Raw genomic sequence first — 12,644 nt, 5'->3', positions numbered from 1 at the left:
TATTAACTGGCCTCCCATCTACCCTGTAGTTCTAACATTCTAGGAATTTATTATTTGTTTTATACTTTTGACCTCACTGTTTCTCATTTTTCAGTTCATTCGCTCTTCATGCTGAGGTGTGGACTAGTGATAGGTTTTACTTGTGGACAGTGAAATACAGTATTCTCTACTGTAACTTAGGATTGATTGTGTTGTTAGAGTAGATGCAATTTCTATAGGTCAAAGTGGAACAGAAGGGCAGAGCAGAAGGGGACAGGAGCATATGGATATGAGCCCAACAAGAGAGGTACAGTCCCATGAAAGCTTAGCTTTAGCTCTTACCTAGAAGGGAACTTTATTAATTTCCAGAATCCATGACAAGAGATGAAAATGCTCTATGATAGAGGCAATTCCAGGATTATGGTAGTAGCAAGGGATATATATGCTGTGCTTTTCTCATAATAACCATCAGAATGCACTCATGACATAATTTCCTAGGCTTCAAACATGAAACTGCTGGCTCCAGTTGCTTTGATTTACTAAACTTCTGTGTCCTCTCCTTTCCGTTGTTCCTGGATATTACTTAATTGTCCAGGCCTCACCCTTACCTATTTAGCACTTTTATGATGGACAGTCAACAACTTTATTGACTACCCACTAGGTGCAGAGGCTAGAAACTTTTGCTTTCATATCTTCTAGACATTTAAGGTTTGATAAAGGAGGCAAAAGTTATTTTACTGTGTTTATTTACCTAGATTCTGTTTTTACAAGTAAAATATGTCCTTCAGTTTCTCTCTGAGTGTGGTGAGCATAATTTACTTTGTGTCCCATCTTAGACATTTTTTCATACTTCTTAGAAAAAAAAACGTTTGGGAGATTGGAACTGTTATAGAGAAAGACAAAAATAAATAGCCCCCTGGCATGCTGCACCCATTCTGTTGGGTGAAAGATTTTAAATATGTTGGTTTAGATTTTTAGAGCTCTCTTAAGGGGAAATGAATGGTCTATCTCTGGTCTTGTTCTCCATATTACTGACCACTATTTGAGGTGGGCTGTATGGAAGCTGTCTAATATAGCTCACACCCTGCCAAGAAGCCAGAGTGATTCCTTTTGATTAAGACAACATGGTGTACCATGGCACATGTATACCTATGTAACAAACCTGCACTATCTGCACATGTACACCAGAACTTAAAGTATAATAAATAAATTAAAATTAAAAAAAGACAACATGGTATTGTACCGCATGACTTATCATTTACAGGCTCCAAGATGAGCTTTCTGCTGGTAGAAGTTACCACTCAGTTCTTGTCATAGATTGTCCCCATGCTCAGACACCTACACCAATAATTAATGGATGAACTTATTAAACATGGTCATCTGATGTAATGCAATAGGAAGCATGCAGTGCCTTCTTTAAAGTATTTTTGCCAAATACAAGGTCAAAACTAAATATAATCAAGCCTATCAGTCTTTCTCACTTGGTTTTTGGGAGAAAATTAAGCCCAAATGTTTTAAGGAATCCATTGTATATAATTAACTTCTCTCCTGTTGATCTAGAATGGTACTAGTTACTTATGGACCATCTTTGTGGGAATTAAAAACAATTACTCAAATTATTTTCTGGTTTAGATGATGATAATATGTAAAGAGAAAAGCCATGAGGATTCTATTTATAGGAAATAGACGGAAACAAGTTAAATTATGCCATGAAGAAGCAGAAATCCAGAATATGGGACCTTCTGTATTAAAACAGAGCCAATTTCTTTAACAAATTAAGGGCTTGAATTTTAAAAATGGGGAGATGGCTTTCAACAAGCTTATAGAGTTAGCCACCACCAAATATAATGTTTGGATCCTGATGTAAAGAAACAGTCTGAAAAAGATAATTTTGAAGCTGTCAGAGGAATTTGAATAGAATCTAAGTGATTGATTTTGTTAGTAAGTTGATAGCATTGTGGCTATATACAAGAAATATACAGAGATGGCTACTGACATATATGGGTATGAAATTACGTTTGAGATATATTTTAAAATCACTTTAGCTCATTCAGTAAGATGGCCCAGTACCATGCTGTTTTGACTACTGTAGCCTTGTAGTATAGTTTGAAGTCCAGTAGTGTGATGTCTCCTGCTTTGTTCTTTTTGCTTAGAATTGACTTGGCTCTGCGGGCTCTCTCTTGGTTCCATATGAAGTTTAACGTGTTTTTTTCCAGTTCTGTGAAGAAGGTCATTGGTAGCTTGATGGGGATAGCGTTGAATCTGTAAATTACTTTGGGCAGTATGGCCATTTTCATTATATTGGTTCTTCCTAACCATAAACATGGAATGTTTCTTCATCTGTTTGTGTCCTCTCTTATTTCATTGAGCAGTGACTTGTAGTTCTCCTTGAAGAGGTCCTTTACGTTCCTTGTTAGTTGTATTCCTAGGTATTTTATTCTCTTTGTAGCAATTGTGAATGGCAGTTCATCCTTGATTTGGCTCTCTTTAAGTCTATTATTGGTGTATAGGAATGCTTGTGATTTTTGCACATTGACTTTATACTCTGAGACTTTGCTGAAGTTGCTTATCAGTTTCAGGAGATTTTGGACCAAAACAGAGATATAGACCAATGGAACAGAACAGAGGCCTTGGAGGCAACACAACATATCTACAACCATCCGAACTTTGACAAACCTGACAAAAACAATCAACGGGGAAAGGATTCCCTGTTTAATAAATGGTGTTGGGAAAACTGGCTAGCCATGTGCAGAAAGCAGACACTGGACCCCTTTCTGACATCTTACACTAAAATTAACTCCAGATGGATTAAAGACTTAAACATAAGACCTAACACCATAAAAACCGTAGAAGAAAATCTAGGCGAAAGCATTCAGGACATAGGTGTAGTCAAGGACTTCATGATCAAAACACCAAAAGCATTGGCAACAAAAGCCAAAATAGACAAATGGGACCTAATCAAACTGCACAGCTTCTGCACGGCAAAAGAAACAGTCATTAGAGTGAATTGGCAACCAACAGAATGGGAAAAAATTTTTGCAATCTACCCATCTGACAAAGGGCTGATATCCAGAATTTACAAAGAACTAAAACAGATTTACAAGAAAAAAAAAAGCCCATTCAAAAGTGAGCGAAAGATATGAACAGACACTTTACAAAAGAAGACATACATGAGGCCAACAAACATATGAAAAAATGCTCATCATCACTGGTCGTTAGAGAAATGCAAAACAAAACTACATTGAGATACCATCTCACCCCAGTTAGAATGGCGATCATTAAAAAATCTGGAGACAACAGATGCTGGAGAGGATGTGGAGAAATACGAACACTTTTACACTGTTGGTGGAAGTGTAAATTAGTTCAACCATTGTGGAAGACAGTGTGGCAATTCCTCAGGGACCTAGAAATAGAAATTTCATTTGACCCAGCAATCCCATTGCTGGGTATATATCCAAAGGATTATAAATCGTTCTACTATAAGGACACATGCACACGAATGTTCATTGCAGCACTGTTCACAATAGCAAAGACCTGGAACCAACCCAAATGCCCATCGATGATAGACTGGACAGGGAAAATGTGGCACACCATAGAATATTATGCAGCCATCAAAAACGATGAGTTTGTGTCCTTTGTAGGGACATGGATGAACCTGGAAACCATCATTCTCAGCAAACTGACACAAGAACAGAAAATCAAACACCGCATGTTCTCACTTATAGGCGGGTGTTGAACAATGAGAACACATGGACACAGGGAGGGGAGCAGTACACACTGGAGTCTGTTGGCGGGAAATAGGGGAAGGACAGCAGTGGGTGGAGAGTTGGGGAGAGATAGCATGATGAGAAATGCCAGATATAGGTGAAGGGGAGGAAGGCAGCAAATCACGCTGCCAGGTGTGTATCTTTGCAACAATCTTGCATGTTCTTTACATGTACCCCAAAACCTAAAATGAAAAAAAAAAAAAAAAAAGAATAAGGTGGGCCAAAAAAGATAGATGAAGTAAGTATTGCCAAAGCTTGATAATAGTGAGCCTGGGTGACAGGTTTATGGAGTTTCATTATGCTATTTTTTATTTTTGTTTATGTTTGATTTTTTTAAGTTATTTACTTCAAAAAACATACGACTGAAATAATTTTGTTAACAGTATAACTCTTCTTTTTCACCCTCCCAAATAATAGGAGATTTGGATGGGAAAGTAGTATCCCTTAGTTCTGGGACTTCTGACATAGTTATTATTAGGTGGTGGCTAGAACCTAGAGGTTGCAGTGTTTTGTAGCCTGTCCATAAGAAAGACAGAGTAAATAGAATTTAGGTTTATTCAAGAGACCAGGTCTGTTTAGAAGCTCCCTTGCATAGATCACACCCTAAGTAATCAGATAGGCACGTAGCTACCTGGTTTTATGAACTATAACTAGTGAATTCCCAGACATATAAAAGTTGAGAAATCAGAGGTAAGAGACTATGGAGAGCATTAATGACAGAACAAAATGGTAATTTTGCAAATAAAAGCAGTTTTGAAACCTTAGGGTGAGATGGGGGTAAGAGATAATATATGGTTAAATTCAGAGATGATAAAATTCCTTTATATTTCTACCTTCCCTCTGAATACAGTCTATAGAGATTGAAAAATTGCTCATTGTTGTCAGCTGTTTCTTGTTGTCTTCAAAGGCCCTATTTCTGTGTGATAGCTTTTGTAGTGGTTAGGGTTGTGTTCACAGTTTAAATTTTGGTTTTATCTCATATCAGCCATGTGACCTTAAGCCAGTTATTTCGGTCTGAGCCTCAGTTTAATTATCTGCAAATTGAGAAAATAATGCTTACTTCGTAGAGTTGTGGTGAGAATTCCATGAGATAGTGTGTATACAGTGGGTAGCGTAGTGCCTGACACATGGTAAGTACAGGAAGTGTTGGAAACGAATATCAGAATTAGTATCTCTATTATCATAACTACTGCCACTATTATATGCCCTCTATCTTACATATCCTAATATTACTACTCATTTCTTACAGTTCTTGCTTGACAATTCAAGAGAGGAGGTCTTCTTCCCTTACATTAGCTGCATGTGGAATTCTTGATGTTTCAGATATTTTAACCAGAATAAGCTAGTTAGGCATAGGAACACAGGGACATCCAATTTGGCCTTTTGAATTATTGCCTAGGAGAAGTTTTCTATGTTCCTAGGTTACGATGACATTAACATTTGATTTGCATTTGGCTATTTGATCTTACCCTGTGCTCCATCCTACACTGAGCCTACTTACCACTAAAACCAGGTTTTTGTTTTGAAGGTGGAGGAGCAAAGGAAGAGTTTGCCAGATGGATGGGTGTGCCATTTAGATTGCAAATTAGCATGCCTTCTTTATTGCTAAACCTGAGGGTTAAATGATACCTGTGTTTAAATCCTTCCTGGTTCAAAGCTGTAGGTGCCCCAAGTTACAAGTTACAAGTTATCACATTGCCAGGATTGAGTTATGGTTCAGCTGGAGGAGGACATGTCTGTCGTGTTTTGCTAGGTGGGCATAGTGTTTTCTCTAACAAGTTCAAAGCATTTGCCAAACAGATGATCCAATACCACTTTTCCTTTGACACGTTAGGACATTACATCCTACAAATAAAGTTTGACTGTGACACAGCTCTTTTAGGGCTGAGAGTCTTTTCTCACATGACTATAAATCCTTGTTCTTACCTTATAAGTAACATGGGTCAGGGATGTTAGGTAAGGCAGGATCCAAAACAGAGCTAAGACTGTGAGGGAGATAACACAGATACAAGGCAAGGATCAGAAGTGAGCTAAGGTTAACAAAGGAAAACAGAGCTTGAAGTAGAGCAAGACTGGAACTTGAGCCAGCACAACTGGAATCAGTAGTTTAGCCAGACATGGGTCTCTGAAAACTGGAGAGGTGTTCGTAACTCTAGACTTACATACAATGGCTCACGTTGGAAAAAATCCATTAACCAAGGCATGCAATCTGACACAGGTAAACTATGATAGCTGGAGACTGAGTGAATGCTCTGTGAATATATATTTTTATATGTATTACATTTTCTGAACCCCTTACCTATCTCTTCCTTTTGACCATTAGCAAAATAGAAATGTAGAGATGAATAGCTGTTAATGCAGTTTAGTTTGACTCCAGAAGTAGGATATCATTGGATCTGTATCACTACTACCTGGCCCACTGAGGCAGCAGGGATAGGGAATTTATTCAGATTGTGGTATATAGTTCTGCTCTATTACATACAGGAAGTGGGTTGTGATGCTTATTTCAAGACACATTGCTTTGGATCCATGAACCACTTATCCCAGTTACCATCGTGCCTCATGCTTCTTGTTTCCCAGGAGCGTTTCCTCAACTGAATAGTTGGAACTGTAAGCCTTGCCAGGTAGGATAATAGATAGATTCATTGGGATTGGTTCCAAGTTGGATATTGCCTCTACGTGAATCACATCGGACTGAGTCTGTCCTCTCCTTAGGAACTCTAGAAGCTGGGTGCTGGCTAATAGCCTCTAGGTTCATTACCAGGAGAGCCTCTTAAGATTAACAGGCCTTTTGTTTGCCTGAAATATTCTTCAAACTCTCAGTCTTAAAATTCTAATAACTCTAATAAAGTACTACTATCACCTCTCTATGAATATTTACCTGATTTCTCTCAGTCTGAAGCAATTATTCCTGGCCAATTACATGGTATACTAGTTGTAACTATTTAGCACATGGTTTTTCTGAATTATATGATAATTGTTTATGTTAAAAGATAATTTTCATAAAAAGGTAAAATCATGGTTCGTACAGATACAAAAATGAACATGTATTAAACATTTTATTTAATTCATGAGGAAAATAAGTACATGTTTAAGCTGGTTCCAAGAAAAAGGAAAAGGAAAAAAATGCACACATTCATATAGACAAAGGAATGTTGGATTGAATGTACAAATGGAAGCAGACTGATTTTTTTCACACTTTATCTACAATTTGCAGAATTGTTAAGGAGAACTTTAGGCTAAAATCAGACCACTTTGGAGGGGTGACCTCTAGACAATACATTATTTTCCACTGAAACAAATTTTTTTCTACATCCTCTCCTGTTTTGATCAAAATAGTCTCAAAGAAAGACTATGCTTGATCACAAAATACGGCTGATCTCATTAGGTTGGGTCTAATTATAAGTGCAGTAAGCATTGTTAATTTACCATATAAACCTTCTTAAGTTTACTTTGCTGGAAGTTTTCATAAGGAATGTCAGATTTAACTTTTAAAATACGTGTTATTTAACTGGACTGATGTATTTTGTTTGTAGTGTATCTGTTTTCAACGTGATTGGATTGTTAAATTTTGAGGTGTGTGTGTGTGTCTGTGCCTTAAATCTCATGCTGTGCAGTAGACAAGGACTTGATAAGACAAGAACTTGAAAGAAACGAAAGTGTTTTCTGACTTTTATAGAGATATCTGGGCATGTCCATTTATCTCTAGCTGAAACTCTCTCCTCATAACCTGGGAAGTAACCGTTTCAATTTATTATTAAGAAGGGGGAAAAAAGGTTTAGTAACAGTTCTCAGAAAATACCAGACAAGCTGGACATGCTGGCTGTCACCTGTCATCCCAAGGCTGAGGTGGGAGGATCACTTGAGGCCAAGAGTTTGAGACCAGCCTGGGCAACATAGCGAGGCCCTAATCTCTAAGAAAACAAAAATTAAAAAAATAAATTAGTTGGGCATGATGGTACATGCCTCTAGTCCCAGCTACTCAGGAGGCTGAGATGAGAGGATCACTTGAGCTCTGGAGTTCCACGCTGCGGTGAGCTGTGGCAGCACCACTGCACTCCAGCCTAGGCAGCAGAGAAAGATTCNCTCAGGAGGCTGAGATGAGAGGATCACTTGAGCTCTGGAGTTCCACGCTGCGGTGAGCTGTGGCAGCACCACTGCACTCCAGCCTAGGCAGCAGAGAAAGATTCTGTCTCTGAAACAAATTCTTTTAATTAGAAAAGGAAAATAGAAATTACTAGGGCACACTTTGGCATACAGTGAACATTTGGATGTTACTTAATTCTGAAGAGAGACACATTTGGGCTTGAGAATGAGTTTCTAAGAGGATACAGTGGGATCAGAACTGATCCTGATCAGTCCTGGGATCAGCACTCTTTTCCAGGAATTTCCATCTTGATCTTGATTTCCTGAGTCTTGTATCCTGTCCTTTATTCATTTTACAATAAGGAATGCCAACAGTATACTAGGAGTGAGGGCTCTCAAACCAGTGTTAAGGGGTTGTAGGGAAATTCTAGGATGAAGCTTTTGCTGGGACAAAGAATGTGAAAGAGTCGAGTTTTCCCAGATCTGGGGCCTACCTGTGGGGGCTGCTGTAGACATCTAGAGGCAACAGGGATATCTTCAGTCTTTATTGTGTAGCACTGGTTTGTTTTTTCAGACCTTTTGTAATTTTATTAATAAAACTGTTCCCTTGAAGACCTTTCAATTCTTGCCTATGAAAAGCATCATAGTTCTTGAAGTCACATGCTTTTGATTTCTTGTAATTTTATTAATAAAACTCTTCCCTTGAAGACCTTTCAATTCTTGCCTCTGAAAAGCATCATAGTTCTTGAAGTCGCATGCTTTTTGAACGCCCGTTTTTATTTTCATTTGTTCAACCTGTTCTCCCTGTTTCATTACTCTTGCTTCACAATGTTACAATAGGAATGTATTCCCAATTGTAGTATGAGGCAGGGAGGCATTCCCACAACTTCCTTGAGCAATATCTTAGGCTTAATTGGTAACAGGGACAGAGGTTGGCCCCACATGGTAAGAAGGAACCTGCTTTTACACGGAGTGGCCCTTGGGTAGAGCTTCTATCTCATCTTTCCACCAGCATCACTGTGTGAACCAGGCATGCCTGTTCTCTGCAAGTTAAATTTGTTTGTCTTAGTAATAGGGAGGAGTATTATCTCCTAGCCATCTAGAAGTGCAGATGAAGCTGTTTGATAAAAGCAGAGTTACATGTTTTTTTTTGTTTGTTTGTTTTTTTTAAAAAAGCTCAACATCACTATCACTAAAGAAATGCAAATCAAAACCCCAATGAGATACCATCTCATATCAGTCAGAATGGCTATTACTAAAATGTAAAAAAGAAAAAAGAAAAAAAAAAACAGATGCTGGCAAGATTGCAGAGAAAAAGGAATGCTTTTACACTGCTGATGGGAATATAAATTAGTTCAACCATTGTGGAAGACAGTGTGGCAATTCCTCAAAGACCTACAGAGAGAAATACCATTTGACCCAGCAATCCGATTACTAGGTATATACCCAAAGGAATATAAATCATTCTGTTATAAGGATACATGCACAGGTATGTTCATTGCAACACTATTCACAATAGCAAAGGCATGAAATCAACCCAAATGCCCATCAATGTTAGACTGGATAAAGAAAATTTGGTACATACGCACCATGGAATACTATGCAGCCATACAAGGAAACAAGATCATGTCCTTTGCAGGAACATGGATGGAGCTGGAAGCCATTATCCTCAGCAAACTAATGCAGGAGCAGAAAACCAAACACCACATGATCTCGCTTATACGTGGGAGCTGAATGATGAGAACACATGGAGAACAAAAACACATACTGGGGCCTGTCAGAGGCGGGATGGGGTGGGAGGGTGCACTGGGTTGTGAGGGAGGGAGAACACCAGGAGGAATAACCGAGCTTAATCCCTAGGTGAGGGGATGACCTGTACAGCAAACCAGCATGGCTCATGTTTACCTATGTAACAACCCTGCATATTCTGCACATATATCCCTGAACTTGAAAGTTGAAAAATAAACCAATTATTATAACTTGGAATCCAAGGCACAGTACTGAAATCCGTATTGCAAGTTAGTTACTTGAGTTAATATGGGCAGCTGACCGTGTTGCTCCATAGCATATTCTCCAAAGGAAAGATTTCCACTTAAAAGGTAAATTTCTCCATCTTGTTTCTGGAATTAGAAAACTGAGAACTACTGAAAGGAAACTAAAGTTGACATAGAGGTTTTTCTTTCAATTTTATGAGACTCTTAGAAGCTAAGTATAGATTCACAAGGAGTTACAAAAATAGCTCAGAGAGGTCCTGGTGCCTTTTACCCAGTTTTCCCCAGCAATTACGTTTGACATAACCATAGCATGTGTGTGCTCTATTTTATCACATACATTGATTCGTGTAAACACCAATGCAAACAAGATACAGAACTATTCCATCACCACAGAGATCTCCCTTGTGTTACCCCTATAAAGTTACACCCTTCTCAACCACCGCCTTTCTTAACCCCTGTCCATCTCTAATCTCTTCCATTTCTATAATTTTGTCACACTGCGATTGTTCTATAAATGAAATCATAGAGTATGTGACCTTTTGAGATTGATTTTTTTCCCTTGGCATAATGCCATTGTATCAGTATTCATTTCTTTATATTGTTGAGTAGTATTTCATGGTATGAATGTGCCACAATTTGTTTATCTATTGAAGGGCATATTGGTTATTTCCAGTTTTTTGTTATTATAGATAAAGCTGCTATGGACACTTCATGTACAGGTTTTTGTATGGATGGAAATTTTCAGTTATCTGGGATAAATGCCCAGGAGTGCAATAAGTATATGGTAAGTGTATTTTAGTTTCTTAGGAAAGTGACAGCGTGTATTTGGGTCATGCTTTTTATCTACTCTGCCGGGGAGAGAGGTGTGTGAAAGTCCAGGTTTCCCATTTGGCCTCTTTCAGCATCCCTGATGGGGAGAGGCAAAGCAGGGTACCTCATTGCTGCTTGGAAGGATGGGAGTTTTGGCTCTCCACTAGGCCTCCATTGATATTGCCCTGTATGGGCTCCTTTCGGTTCCCCATGTGACCTCCAATGACACCTTAGTGGTGGGGGTGGAGTGCTGTTTATCTTTGGAAGGTGGTGAAAGTCCTGCCTTCCCACTTGGAGTTCTCTGATACCAGCCAGGCAGTGGGTGGAGGGGGCACCCCTCATTACAGTCGGGTGCAAGTGAAAGTCTAGGTTCCCCATTGGCCTTTGCTGATAAGATGGGGTGGGGCTGCAGTGTTTTCTGTGAGGTTTAGCTGGAGCAGGGTGGTTATTGCTAGGCTGCCCCTTCCTGGGTCTTATAGCTAGATAGAGCCAGGGTTTCTTAGAGCTTTGGTGTTCTGTCTGTGTCATTGGTGCTTCTGGATTTGCTGGCTTCTTCAGCACCCAGTCCAGGATATATGAAGCCAAAAGCAAACCCAGATAACTCACCACTGTGTCTTTCCTCAGATCTCAAGGTCCCTCCCTGATGTGTCTTCTCTCCACTTTTCAGAGTTTTCTGATGCTTGCTTTCTATATAATGTCCATGGTTTTTAACAGTACTTAGCAAGAATAGAGAGATGTGTATCTCTTCTATCTTCATCCAGAGCTGGAAGTCTGACAAAGCCCCATTAAATGGCCATTTTTCCTCTGAAAACATAAATCTGATCCTGTCTTTACCCTTCTAAAGCTGTCTTATAGCACCTAACTATCCAAAGAATACAATTCCCACCCCTTAATGTCGACACTGAACGCTCTTCACTACCTTACCACGAGTAATAATAGTCATATCTTCTGCAGCTCCCCACCATGCACACATACTCGCCAGCTACAAAGAATGTCTCATGCACCATTTCTTCAATGTACCATCCTTTTTCATGGTTCCTTATTCTACACATGCAATTTTCTGGTTCCACCTTTTCCTCTTCACGTGGCATACACTTCACCGTTCTTCAAACCTAGTTCTTATATTGTCTACAGTGAAGCCTTCTGAGACTCTCCTGGAGTTATGTGATCAGTGCCCCGGTATCAGCATGAACATACTTCTATAACCTATTTCTTGTTTGAGTTAATCTCTTCTACCAAGCTGTTTGAAGTGGGATTGTCTCTGTACATCTCTGACTCATTCGACTGTAGATTCTTTGGGATTAGGGACTGTGCCTGTCTTTTTCATTAATATATCCTCAGCACATAGCACTGTGCCTGGCACATAGTTGGCACTTGACAAATGTTTGTTTATTAATTTATTTTTTGAGATGAAGTCTTGCTGTGTCTCCTAGGCTGGAGTGCAGTGGCGCAATCTCGGTTCATTGTAACCTCTGCCTCCCAGGTTCAAGCGATTCTGCTGCCTCAGCCTCCCAAGTAGCTGGGATTACAGGCACATGCCAACACGCCTGGCTAATTTTTGGATTATTAGTAGAGACGGGGTTTTGCCATGTTAGCCAGGCTGGTTTCGAACTCCTGACCTCAGGTGATCCATTCGCCTTGGCCTCCCAAAGTGCTGAGATTATAAGCAACAAATGTTTATTAAGCAAGTAAATGAATGCCTACTTTCAGATACTAGAACAACTAAAAATTGTCCCCAGCTGTGTGACTAGGCTGAGACTACCTCTTTTGTCATTACATTTATTCCTTTTAATTTTTCCTCTAAACATGGAGAAAACATTTCTCCATCCTTCTCTCTTCCTAAGGACTACCAACTGTCAGGCTGTCTTTTTATATACTTGCTCTCACCACTGGTATCCTAAGGAGATTGACCATTTGAAAGCAGGGCTGCCCTGTTGGTTGGCTGATAGGTCTCCAAAGCCCAGTCTTCAGGCCATTATGTACCATCAATCTAGTCTTCAGTAGATTG

The sequence above is a fragment of the Cebus imitator genome, unplaced genomic scaffold, assembly GCF_001604975.1.
Source record: "Cebus imitator isolate Cc_AM_T3 unplaced genomic scaffold, Cebus_imitator-1.0 Scaffold0, whole genome shotgun sequence".
NCBI lineage: Eukaryota > Metazoa > Chordata > Mammalia > Primates > Cebidae > Cebus > Cebus imitator.
The sequence above is the reverse complement of the archived record's forward strand: the minus strand, read 5'-3'. Positions refer to the sequence as shown.